Source organism: Nyctereutes procyonoides, unplaced genomic scaffold, assembly GCF_905146905.1.
Source record: "Nyctereutes procyonoides isolate TBG_1078 unplaced genomic scaffold, NYPRO_anot_genome, whole genome shotgun sequence".
In the NCBI taxonomy this organism is placed as follows: domain Eukaryota; kingdom Metazoa; phylum Chordata; class Mammalia; order Carnivora; family Canidae; genus Nyctereutes; species Nyctereutes procyonoides.
This window is the reverse complement of record NW_026575142.1, coordinates 11,388,555-11,402,578: the sequence shown is the minus strand read 5'-3', so window position 1 is coordinate 11,402,578 and position 14,024 is coordinate 11,388,555. Positions and strand designations below refer to the sequence as shown.

At 37.8% G+C, this 14,024-nt stretch overlaps 1 pseudogene; it reads left to right on the top strand.

Moving 5' to 3' along the window:
* The first annotated feature begins 10,994 nt into the window (after positions 1 to 10,994).
* The window catches only part of LOC129498818 (40S ribosomal protein S4-like), a 37,770-nt pseudogene continuing 34,740 nt past the window's right edge, over positions 10,995 to 14,024 (top strand).

Sequence of the window (14,024 nt, the reverse complement as noted above, 5' to 3'; positions counted from 1 at the left end):
CAATGTTTTCATCTATGCGTTTTATGCCTTAAGGTTTTGCTTTTAGGTCTGATCCATCATGACTAATTTTGTATACAGTGTAAAGTATGAGGTAAAATTCATTTTCTTAATTTTCTTTGCATATATATGTCAAACTGTTTTGGCACCAAGGGTTGAAAAGATTATCCTTTTTTCTAGTAAATTATCTTTGGAATTTCATCAAGAATCAATTCACTATATATTTGTCAGTCTGTTTCTGGGTTGACTACTCTTTACCATTGATCCACCTTCTATATTTCTAATTGCCACACCCATCTTGACTACTATCCCTTTATAGTAAGTCAGATGGTGTGAGTCCTCCAATTTTGTTTTTTTTCCCAATTGTTTCAGCTATCCTAGTTCTATATGAAATTTTAAATCTGCAATTTCTAGAAAAATCCTACTGGGATTTTTATTAGGATTGCATTAAATAGTGATTTGCCTAATGGAGCAAAGCTGAATCTCTGCCCCACCTGACTCCCTGGAATGCTTATTCAAAAACAACCTCTACAACTATTTTTTAAAAAGGATTACATTAAATGTATAGATCATCAGTTTGTGGGAAATTGATGTATTAACAATATTGAATCTTCCAATCCATGGATGTAGTATTTCCATTTATGTCTTTGATTTCTTTCAGTATTTTATAATTTTTAAAATACAGGTTCTGCATATTTTTGTTAGATTTATTTGTTTTGGTACTATTATAAATGATACTATGCTTTAAATTTTAATTTCCAAATATTTGTTGGTGATAAGTGGAAATAAAATTTCTATTATTTTTGTTGATCTATCATGTGAATTTTCTAAAATGATTTAGGAGGTATAGGAACTTTTGATAAATTCCTTGGGATTTTCTATGCAGAAAATCACATAGTTGAAACAGTTTTATTTCTTCCTTTATAATCTGTATTTTTTTCTTTTATTTTTCTTGTCTTCTTGCACTATCTAATACCTGTAGCACATTATCAAATAGGGATAGTAAAAGAAGACACCCTCATCTTGTTCCCAATCTTAGGGAAAAGCATTTTTTTCAGTTTTAGTATATTAGGTGTAAGTATTTTGTAAATATCAGGTTAAAGAAGTGCTGCCTTTGGACCCTCACTTTGTGTACCACATTCAAAAACTCAGAATTGATCAAAGAACTTAAGGGTTAAAATTATGCAACTCTTAGAAGAAAACCTATGGTCCAAATATAAAACTTTTGTGTGTCAAAGTACAATATTGAAGGAGTGAAAAAACAACCCATAGAATGGAGAAAGTGTACATTATGTATCTTTTAAGGGTTTAATGTATGGAAAATATAAACTCTAAACTCAACAAAAAAGATGAGCACCATAATTCAAAAAAGGGTCTAAAGTCTTAAATAGTTATGTTTCCCAAAAAAGATATACAAATGTCCAGGGGTGCCTGACTGGCTCAACCAGGAGATATGTGACTTCTGATCTCCAGGTTGTGAATTTGAGCCCCATGCTGGGTGTAGAGATTACTTAAAAAAAATGCCAAAAAAAAAGCATGAAAAGATGCTGAACATCACTAGTCATTAGGAAAATACAAATTAAAACACAATGGGATACCACCTTGCACCTACTAGATGGCTATTATCACTCCAGATTACACACACATCATCACTACTCCTAGGTATATATATACCCATAAGAAGGAAAGCATGAGCTCAGATGGATACTTGTATGCCCATGTTCAAAGCACCACTGTTCTCCATAGCCAAAAAGTGGAAAACCACCCAAGCACTCATCACCAGTTGAATACATAAGAAAAATGTGGCACATACATGGAATGGAATATTATTCAGCCTTAAAAAGGAATTGAGTTCTGATAAATGCTATAACAGATCAGCCTTGAAAAAATGCTAAGTGCAATAAGGCAGATAAAAAAAAAATACTGGCAGCCTGGGTGGCTCAGCGGTTTAGCGCAGGCTTCAGCCCAGGGCCTGATCTTGGAGACACAGGATTGAGTCCCACATCAGGCTCCCTGCGTGGAGCCTGCTTCTCCCTCTGCCTGTGTCTCTGCCTCTCTCTCTCTCTCTCTCTCTCTCTCTCTCTCTCTCTCTCTCTCTCGTGTGTGTATGTGTCTCATAAATAAAACTTTTTAAAAAATACTGAATGATTCCATTTATATGATGTACATAAAATAGGCGAATTCACGGAGACAGAATGTAGAACAATGGTCAGCATGGGCTAGGAAGAAGAATTGAGTAATGCTATAGAGTTTCTGTTTAGAATTATTTTAAGTTTTGGCAGCCCCGGTGGCTTAGCGGTTTAGCGCCACCTTTGGCCCGGGGTGTGATCCTGGAGAGCTGGGATTGAGTCCCACGTCGGGCTTCCTGCATGGAGCCTGCTTCTCCCTCTGCCTGTGTCTCTGCCTCTCTCTGTGTCTTTCATGAATAAAATCTTTTTTAAAAAAAAATGGTGAAAGTAGTAAATATTATATTATGCATATTTTACCAGAATTTTATTTTTTTTAGATTTATTTATTCATGAGAGACACAGACTCAAGAGAGAGGCAGAGACATAGGCAGAGGGAGAAGCAGGATCCTCGCAGGGAGCCGACGTGAAACTTGATCCTAGCCTAATGCGGGACTCCATCCCAGATCTCGGAATCACGACCTGAGCTGATGGCAGGCACCCAACTGCTGAGCCACCCAGGTGTACCAATTTTACCAGAATTTTAGAAAAAGAAATGAGGTGCTGATGCATTCAACAACATGGAGGAAGCCTGAAAACATTATGCTAAGTGAAAAGAGCCTGTCACAAAAGACACATATTGTATTATTCTATTTCTATAAAATACCCAGAGTAGATAAATCCATAGAGACCAAAAGCAAATTAGTGCTTTCTAGGGGATCCTGGGACTAGAGTGAGTACTAAAGGGTACAGAGTTTCTTTTGAGGATAATGAAAATGTTCCAGAATTAACTGTGATGATGTTTGCACAATCCCGTGAATATACTTGCAACCATGGAATTGTATACACTTTCAACAGGTAAATTATATGTTATGTGAGTTATATCTCAATAAAGCTATTTTTAAGTACCTTCTTAGTCTGCAGAAAGTATTTGTCATGAATAAATATTGAATACCAGCAAATGCTTTCTCTGAATCTATTGAGATGATCATGTAGTTTTCTTCTTTAGTGAGTTGATATAAGTAATCTTGATTTTCAAGTCTTGAATCCTGTAATAAACTGTAACCGTGAGTATAACAACTCTCAGTTCAATGAGTCGTTCTAATGAATTATCAAATCTGAGTGTGATTCTGAGAACCCCTCTGAACCGTCAACTGGTGTCAGATGTCTTTGGTGGACTTAGCAGTCTGGAGAACTATATCCTCAAACTTCAGAGTCTGGCTAATTCTAGGTAACATTCAACCAATCTGTGTAGGTTTCGAATACAAGTTTCATCTATCCTGTAGGCGATGGTTCCAATGTTAGCTCAAGGTTTTTTTGTTTTGATTGATTTTTTTTTTTTTGAGAGAGAGAGAGAGAGAGAGATGGGGGAGGATCTGAGGGAGAGGAAGAGACAATCTTTTTTTTTAAGATTTTATTTATTCATGAGAGAGATAGAGAAAGAAGCAGAGACACAGGCAGAGAGAGAAGCAGACTCCACACAGGGAGCCCGATGTGGGACTCGATCCTGGGTCTCCAGGATCAGGCCCCGGGCTGAAGGCGGTGCCAAACCACTGAGCCACCAGGGCTACCCAGGAAGAGACAATCTTAAGCAGACTCCCCCCAGCATGGAGCCTGACTCAGGCACAATCTCATGACCCTGCGATCATGACCTGAGCCAAAATCAGGAGTCTGACACTTACCTGGGTGAGGCACCTGGGTGCCCCTGATTGCTTATGTTTTTAAATTTATTTGCTGGCCTCTTTTATTTTTTTTAAATTTTTTTTGTTTTATTTATTTATGATAGGCACACAGTGAGAGAGAGAGAGGCAGAGGCACAGGCAGAGGGAGAAGCAGGCTCCATACACCGGGGGCCCGATGTGGGATTCCATCCCAGGTCTCCAGGATCACGCCCTGGGCCAAAGGCAGGCGCTAAACCGCTGCGCCACCCAGGGATCCCTGCTGGCCTCTTTTATATTTGTCTCATGTACCACATAAAGATTAGTCTGAGATTTGAGATTTGAAGTTCCATTCTCAAAGCTTTGGCTGTAACTTTAGGTCTGTTCCAGTGTGGTAAAATTAAAAATATATATATTTGGTTTTTGTTCTTAGTTCCTGGCAAAGAACTCCTAAAACCCTTGAAAACTTCTATATTATAAGAGTGATTTTGAAAAAAAAATTAAGAAAAAAGGAGTGATTTTGGCATGCTAATGTGGCACACCACATCTTGGCTGTGATGCTCCTGGCTAGTTTCAGGATGGGAGCTGGTCACCAGAAAAACCCAACCATTGAATAGAGGTTTAGAACTTACAGCCCTATTCCCCATCCTCTGAGGAGAGAAGAGGAACTGGAGATTGAGTTAATCACCAATGGCCAGTGATTTAATCAATCGTGGCTACATAATGAAACCTCCATAAAAACCCCTAAACTGCAGGGTTCAGAGAGCTTCTAGATGGGTGAACAGATGGAGGTGCTGGGAGGGTGGCATGGCATCTCTGTGCTATCTCCTCTGCCCCATACTTTGCCCTATACATCTCTCCCATTTGGCTGATCTTGAGTTGTATCATTTATAATAAACTAGTCATAGAAAGTAAACTACTTTCCTAAGTTCTACAAGCAATTCTTAAGATTTTATTTATTTACTTACTTACTTACTTGAGAGAAAGAGGAGTGAAGGAAAAGGGATAAGTGGACTCCACACTGAGCATGGAGCCCGACCTAGGGCTCAATTTTACAACCCCAAGATCATAACCTGAGCTGAAATCAAGAGTCAGATGCTTAACCAACTGAGCCACCAGGCACCCTCCCTACAAGCTGTCTGAACAAATTATTGAACTTGAGAGAAGCAGGATGTGGAAACTCCAGATTTGTAGCTAAGTCAGACAGAAGAGTGGGTAACCCGGGGACCCAATACTTGTGGATGGCATCTGAAGTGATGGCAGTCTTATGGGATTGAGTCCTGACATCTGTGGAATCTGACACTAACTCCAGGTAGGTAGTGTCAGAATTGAATTGAATTGTAGGACACCTAACCGATGTCCAGAGAGATGGATAGTTGGTTGGCGTGAGGAAAAACCCACATATTAGCTGCCAGAAATATTGTGCGTAAAAGCAGCTCACCAACATGTGCAGCTCAGCAGTGAGCCTGGCATTATGCTGGTTTATCACAGAATTTGGAGATCGTCTTCTCCAAGTCTCACTTCCAAAACTTCCCCCACATTCTCCAGACCACAGAGGTCCTTCCTACTGATCTTCCATCCTGAAAGATGGGATTTCTCTTGGATTTGTAGATGCCCATGCTGCTGCACAGTTCTCACAATTGGGGCCGCCCATGGGGCAAGGCAGAGAGGAGAAAAAAAAAAAAGATTACCAAATCAGGAGTTCTTTCTACCTTCTCTGGCCCTGAGGCCCCTATTCTCAACTCCTCTGAACAGATGGATAGAAGGATAGGAAACCTACTGCTTTAGCTCCACCATACGCCAACCCTCTTTAAGTCACAAACAATAAAAAAGGGGAGAATGTGAAACAAAAAATATTACTCCCACATTCTCTGACCCACAGAGATCCTCTTTCTTGATCTTCTAGACAGGAAATATTTCTCCAAGTTTTAGCTGTATGGATGCCCCAGGTCTGCCAGGGGCCCACCCTTGGCTTAGGACCATGAGCAAAAAGAGGAAAAACTGGGAAGCTAACCCCCATACAGCTTACTTCTCCAGGTTTTGACTCTCTTCCCCAATCTGTCTGCTTTTTACTTTTCAAAGTCCCTAGAGAGTTGCTTTTTTAATTTTGTCTAGAGAGAGATTTTAGTTGTAATCATCAGAGGAATAAGATTTGGTAGGCTCAAAAAAAAAAAAAAAAGATTTGGTAGGCTCTCTCCATTTTGGCCACATCAGTTCAGGCTGTATACTTTTAATTGCCTCTCCATGTGACAATGATTTTCAATATTTTCTATAAAAAGTAGAAAGATAATTCAGTCTTCTTGTTGATTAAAAAAACTTCTTTGTATTATTGACAGTTTAGGCAAATATTTCAGCTTTGTGTTAACATCATAAATTTTTAGAATGGCTGTCAAACGTGGAGAAAGTACTATCAGGTTGTTAGACTTTTTTTAAAAATTTTTATTTATTTATGATAGTCACAGAGAGAGAGAGAGAGAGAGAGAGAGGCAGAGACACAGGCAGAGGGAGAAGCAGGCTCCATGCACCGGGAGCCCGACGTGGGAGTCGATCCCAGGTCTCCAGGATCACACCCTGGGCTGAAGGCGGCGCTAAACCACTGAGCCACCCAGGGATCCCCCAGGTTGTTAGACTTTAAAGTTTCCTTGTGCACTAATTAATCTGAAATATTGTTTTAATCAATGACACTTATTACCCATCCTTGATGTCCTTGTTGTAATGGCATATTATGAGTTTTATTTTTTTTTTATTTATTTATTTACAATAGTCACAGAGAGAGAGAGAGAGAGGCAGAGACACAGGCAGAGGGAGAAGCAGGCTCCATGCACCGGGAGCCCGATGTGGGACTCGATCCCGGGTCTCCAGGATCGCGCCCTGGGCCAAAGGCAGGCGCCAAACCGCTGCGCCACCCAGGGATCCCCATATTATGAGTTTTATATCATGTTTTTAGAGTAATCATTTTATGTCAAATCAAGAAGAACTTTAAAACCTTTTTCAATGTGTTCATATAGTTCCCTCCTCTCATTAACTGGATTATCAGACAATCCTAGAAGATATTCAATGCTATTTGAATGTATCTCTTCTTGTATATATTGGTATCTAGATATATCTATTTGAAATGTATCTCTTCCTTCTAGTGAATTCCTGCATTTGAAATCTTTTTTATTTTTTGTCAGAATAATTTCTATTGATTAATTGCATACCGTTTTTTTACTTCTGTTTTATAATCCAGTAATTTTTTATCTGAAAATTTTCTTTGTTCTTTTATGAATAGATTTAAAGGTGACAAAAGATAGTGTCCTTCAGGGGCACTTGGGTGGTATAGTTGGTTAAGCCACTGACTCTTGGTTTTGGCTCAGGTCATGATCTCAGGGTCATGGGATTGAGCCCCATGTCTGGTTCCATGCTCAGCATGAGAGTCTGCATAAGACTCTACTCTCTCTCCCTGGTCCTCTCCCCCATGTACTCGCTCTCTCTCTCTCAAATAAATCTTTTTTAAAAGATGGCAAGTTCTTCTTTTTTAAGATTTTATTTATTTATTTACTGACAGAGCATGAGCAAGGGGAGGAGCAGAGGAAGAGGGACAAGCAGACTGCGCTGTGCCTGGAGCCCATCATGAGGCTCCACCTCACCATTCTAAGATCATGACCTGAGCTAAAATCAAGAGTCAAATGCTAAATAGACTGAGCCACCCGGGCACGCCAGGGGATTGCAATTTCTTGAATATCTCATGGAAACATTTCAGAGTTTCCTTCTGATTTACAATTAAAACTATATATTTTATTTTTATCAACTTTTTGAATAAGTATTTAGCTTTTTTGTGTGTGTTGAGGTTTTTCTTCCCAATCTTTGAGAAAAAATGTCTTAGAGTGCATAAAATGTCTTTGTCCTGTGTTGCAAGGCTTAAACAGCTGTATAATGGATAACTCATTATATTATACTTAGACTTTTTTTAATCCAAGTTGATATATGTATGTAAAATAGTCCATTTATGAGAGGAACCTGAAAGGAAAATAACTGTTGTAAATGCCAATGTGGTTAACAACTGTGGAGGCAGCTTTTTCTCTCCCCAGTTTAAAGGAATGAGCTGCACATGGTGTACATCCTGCACACTTATTAATACCTTTAAAGACTGCTAGGAGCTCTTTTCCTCACCTTTCATAGCAGCCATATTGTGGGACAGCGGCGCATGGGTGTTTTAGACCACAGGTCACTATTGTCCAAAAGTTATTTATTTCCCATTGTTGAACAAAACCACAGCCTGGTTTTCACTTGGTAAAAAAGTTTAAAACTATACATAGAGTTTTCAATCACAGTGGTAGAGAACAATGGCTAGTCAGCATTGGACACATCCAGCGAAGACTCCATGGTAATGGAGCAATATTTGCTGTCTGGCTTATTTATCTATTAACACTTTCATTATGCATATATTTTCCTATTATCTCTAGTTGTCTTATGGTACATAGAAGAATCACAGCTTTTGAGGGCTTTCAACATATTCATTAAGTCTGAAAATCCATCCAGTGTAAGTGAGGTCTGTCTTTTTGAAAATAATCTACAGGCAAAACAATATCTATGACCTTTTTTTGCCTTAGAATAAACTCATAAGAGTATGACTATTTAAAATATTTTTTAAATATCCTTTTGAGAAACATCTCTTTGCCCATTTTATATTCTGTTCGATTCTATGTAAATATTATTAGAATCACAATTTTGAAGGGAAAAAAAAGTCTTTAATTAAAGTATTAAATGACATTCCTTTTTGTAACAGGCCATAACAAAAGACCAGAGTCCTTACTAAAGTCAGTGAATCTGGGCACCTGGGTGGCTCAGTGGTTGAATGTTTGCTTTCGGCTCAGGGCGTGATCCTGGGATCAAGTCCCACTTTGGGCTCCCTGCAGGGAGCCTGCTTCTCCATCTGCCTGTGTCTCTGCCTCTCTCTCTCTGTGTCTCTCATGAATAAATAGTTTTTTTTTTAAATCAATGAATCATAGGGTAGTTCTATTCTTAACTTTTTGAGGAACCTCTATTCTGTCTTCCACAGTGGCTGCACCAGTCTGCATTCCCACAAGCAGTGCAAGAGTGTTCCCCTTTCTCCAAATTTTCTCCAAAACCTGTCATTTCTTGTGTTGTTGAGTTTAGCCATTATGATAGGTGTGAGGTGATATCTCATTGTAGTTTTGATTTGTATTTCCTTGATGATGGGTGATGTTGAACAGCTTTTCATGTTTCTCTTGGCCATCTGTATGTCTTCTTTGGAAAAATGTCTATTCACTGGAAAACAGTATGGAGGTTCCTCAAAAAGTTAAAAATAGAACTACCTTATGATCTGGCAATTACAATACTACATGTTTATCCAAATAATACAAAAATACAAATTCAAAGTGATACATGCACCCTAATGTTTATAGCATCATCATCTTTAACAGCCAAACCATGGAAACTGCCCGAGTGTCTATTGACTGATGAAGAGGTGGTACATACATACGATGAGATTAGTCAGCCATAAAAACAAATGAAATCTTGGGGTGCCTGGGTGGTTCAGTTGGCTAAGTATCTAACTCTTGATGTTGGCTCAGGTGATGATCTCTCAGGGTCATGGGATGGAGCCCCAGGGTGGGCTCCGCAATTGGAATGGAACCTGCTTAAGATTCTATCTCTCCTTCTCCCTTTGTTCCACCTCCCCCCTACACTCTTGAATATGCTTGCTCTCTCTAAAACAAAACAAACAAAAAAAAAATTTAAAAAGAAAGAAATCTTGCCATTTGCAATGACATGAATGGAGCCAAAGAGTATTATGCTAAGCAAAATAAGTCAGTCAGAAAAAGACAAATACCATATGATTTCAGTCATTTGTGGAATTTAAGAAGCAAAACAGAGAGAAAAGGAGAGGGGGAAAAAAAAGGAGAGAGAGAAACAAACCAAGAAATACTCTTAACTATAGAGAACTGATGGTGACCAGAGGGGAGGCTGGTGGGGGAGCGAATGAAATAGGTGACAGGGATTAACCAGTGCACTTATTGTGAGAGCACCAGGTGTTGTATGGAGGTGTTGAACTATACTGTACACCTAAAACTGTTACCTAGCTCGTGCTTAAATAAAAACTTAAAAAAAAAAAGAACCTCTTCCAAAATACAAGAAAAAAATAAAGCCAATGAAGTCATCAGCCTGAAGCTGCTGCCAACCTTTGTTGACTACACAATTCTCTTTTGCTTTACTATTTTCTATTTCTTCTGCTTTTCATTGCCTCTTTGGAAGTGTCCTGATTCTCATGATCTTTTATCCCTTCTGTTGTAATTTTAGTAATCTGTATTTTCCTGGCCTCATGAATGCTTTTTTTTCTGCATAATTTTGACAGTTTTAGGGAAAATCCCAATGTAATAAGATAGTTTTTGATATTTTGAGGCTTTTGTGAATCTTCCATTTAAATCTTTGGCTTCCAAAAGGATACTTTCTTCCAGATAAATTTGAATGTTAGGATAATTAGTTAATTCTAAAAAAAAAAAAAATGTTTTTTAAACCTGAAGTTAAAACATGGGAAGGAGCAATACAAATGTGTTTTAAAATTTGTTACTATATTGTGGTGAGCAGGAAAATGTGTAATTGTAAAATGTGTAAAATGTGTAAATCACTCCTAGTATATACATTGGTTTCTTGATGAATACGTGGAGTTTTGTCACTGGAACATTTGTGTGCTCTGACAGTATTACTGTGTTTAGTGGTAACTTTGCAAGCCTAGTCCCTAAACCACAAACTTTTGTCAGGATATGATATACCAGTTAGGCTAAGATGACTTATACTATATTGGAATGCAGAAAATACACAGAATGCTTGTTATTTTAGTGTTGCTACAGGTATGTGCCCTACAAACATAGAAATTCTGGTAAACTCTATTTTGCACAATTCCTATCAAAAGAGGGAAAAAATGTGAATTAGGTATAATTGCATATGCTGCATTATCAAGTACATTTTTCACAGGAAAGAACTTTTAATTTCACTAGATGTTAATGAGAAGTCAATCCTCCACCTAGAATTTTACTCATCAGAAGAATTTTCCACAGACTAGTTTCTGGCTCCCTACATTGCAAACCTTGTTTCTATTCCACTAACAATTTATTCCCACTACTCAGGTCCACTCATTTTGTGATAGTCTCTGGCCTTACACCTTCATACCGCCATGCCAAGTGAGCCAGAAGGTCAGCAACTGGAGTATACCTAGGAATTATTCTTACCCTGAGATGGCTGGCAACAGGAGTGGCTATGAGCCATGTAAATTCATCCCACTAAACCCCAAAAGCATGTCTCCAACTATCCATAAGCTGGATCCCCAAAAATCCCTGAGCAATTTATTGCAAAGCCACCTAATACAAGGGGAAATGTGTTGGAGGGAAAACCAGAAGGGAAAGACAGCAACCTTCATTAATGACATTAAATGTCTTGCTTGGGCAAATCTTGCAGAAAACATATGATCTTGCGAACGCATCATCACAGTCCCTCTCAAGAAGCTTTGTAACAGTTTCTCCCAAAGAGTCATGACACATCAGCCTCCTTAGCTTCATGGTAAGTCTGCCCATGGACACTATTACTTCCAGGCATTATCCACACTTTTTCTCCCACTGCCTATACTGTCTTATCCCCTTTTCTGCTCCTGGCAAATCCCTATCCTTCTTTCAGGGCTTAATTCAAATGTCAATAATTCTCCCTGAGAAAGAACCTTGTGCATTGGAAAGAAACGGGGCTTTGGTAAAAGACAAATCTAGGTTTCAGTCATAGCGAGTTCACATACTGTTTGGGTATCACAAGCAAATTACTAATTCTTTTGAGCCTCCATTTCTTCATCTATAAAATATGGATACCTTCCTGACTTTGTAAATAAATTTTTTAAATAGCATTTTATCAATTCTATTTTTTCTTATTTTAATATCTTTCCATAGAACATTGGGATCATGAAGAAAATGTGCTTAAGAGAAGTTTTAAATTACTTATTTCTCTTCTGACATCATTTTATGATTTGGGTGATCATCAGGACCAGAGTGAAATAAGTGAGATGTTCGCCTCAGGTCCAAAATACAAAGAAGTGTTAAAGAACTCAGTAATCAATATAAATAACAATTTAATTCAATATTTTTAAAAAATCAATCCAAAAGAATTCATGATGAATAAAATATCAAAATTTTAAATAAGGACAGGATCAGTATTATTGATTTTTCCTTTTGCCTTAGGCTACAGTATGGCTCACATTGGTACTGGTGATCAAAACCTGATGGAAGAAAAGAAAGAAAAATTTGATGGAAGACTTTGGAATATTATTTCCCCTTATAATTAGTCATAGAAAATTTAAATTATTCTCATTACATTCAGTTGTCTTCATAGATGCCATCTTTCAATGCCTCCAAAATTAATTTTTCTAGCATTAAATCTTGACCCTCCACAACAGATGAATATGAGCAAATTACCTTTGTCATATCTTAGAAATAGTGGTTGTATAATTGAAAAGTAACTTACTGTTTTGGAAATCTTACAATAATTTCCATTGAGATGATATCGCTGGAGAATGAGCTACTCCATTGTTTTGTATACTGATGCTGTTTAAATTTCATTCTCAATCTCTTGCAGAATGGCTCTTTCAGAGGACTTCAGAGACCTTATGCTTCCTTTAGGAATTCTTCCCACATATATGCAAGTTGCTTCTTATTTTCCATCTAAATTATTTAGCCAAATTTATTTATGACTATTTCTCTGAGATGGTGGAGTAAAACACTTGGAATTGTCTACCTGAGGTATGATCTGTAACGTGCATGCTCATTACATGGAAGTATAAACTGGCAGTTGTTTAAGGTCAATTTGAAAACAGTTACCAAATTTGAAATGTGTATAATACATATTACTTTTATAATTAAAATAATTTTTTAAAGAAGTCATTTTTTTCTCATTCTATCCTAGGTGAACAGGTACAGGGTTCCTGGCTTCAAGGATCTCATACTTCAAAGATAAAGGAAAAAGAATGATATCTTGTGCTCTTTACATAGAGCATATTTTTAAATTGTTTTGTGGTGTGTTTTCATATTTTTTAAAATTTTATTTATTTATTTATGAGAGACAGAGAGAGAGAGAGAAAGAGAGGCAGAGACACAGGCAGAGGGAGAAGGAGGCTCCATGCAGGGAGCCCGATGTGGGACTCGATCCCGGAACTCCGGGATCACACCCTGAGCTGAAGGCGAATGCACAACCACCGAGCCACCCAGGTGTCCCTTTTTTTAAAAAGATTTTATTTAATATTTTAAATATTAATTATAATGCATAATTATAACCCATACAGAAAGTGTGAGTTCTTAAAAAGTTAGAATTGCCTTAATTTGGGATCCCTGAGTGGCGCGGCGGTTTGGCGCCTGCCTTTGGCCCAGGACGCGATCCTGGAGACCCGGGATCGAATCCCATATCGGGCTCCTGGTGCATGGAGCCTGCTTCTCCCTCTGCCTGTGTCTCTGCCTCTCTCTCTCTCTCTCTCTGTGACTATCATAAATAAATAAATTGAAAAAAAAATTTAAGAATTGCCTTAATTCTACATTTTGAAGTTGAAGATAATTTTGTATTGAATGTAAATAAATCCTCAAACTAAGAATAAATGAGTTGTTATACTATTCACAATATTTCTCTAATTATTTTGTTTATTTTTTTAAGATTTTATTCATTTAATTAATCTCAACACCCAATATGAAGCTCGAAGTCACAATTCCAAGATCAAGACTCGCACACTCCTCCAACTGAGCCAGCCCGTGACCCTATTTTATTTATTTTTGAATGGATATTACATGTCTATGATACAAAATTCAAAAATTGCAAAAGGATATAGAGAAAAAGTAAGACTCTCACCCTGGCCTCAGGATGCACAGTTCCCTTTCCTGGAGGCAACTACTGTTGGCAGTTCTTAGACAGCTTTTTGGATTTATGTTATGAATATATGGATATATTTCTTTCTCTTTTTTCATTCTTGCACAAAGAGTAGTTTATTCTATACACTACTCTGCATATATCTTAAGAATCAATTCTCAGTGATTTTAGTGGCTGCATTCAATTGAAAGGATGTAGCATTTTTCATCTAGTCTTCTGTTAATGGACATTTAGGTTGTTTCTCATCTTGTACCATCACAAGCCAACACAGCAATCTAAAACTTTGTGCATGTGCCATTTTTGTGTATGTCAATAT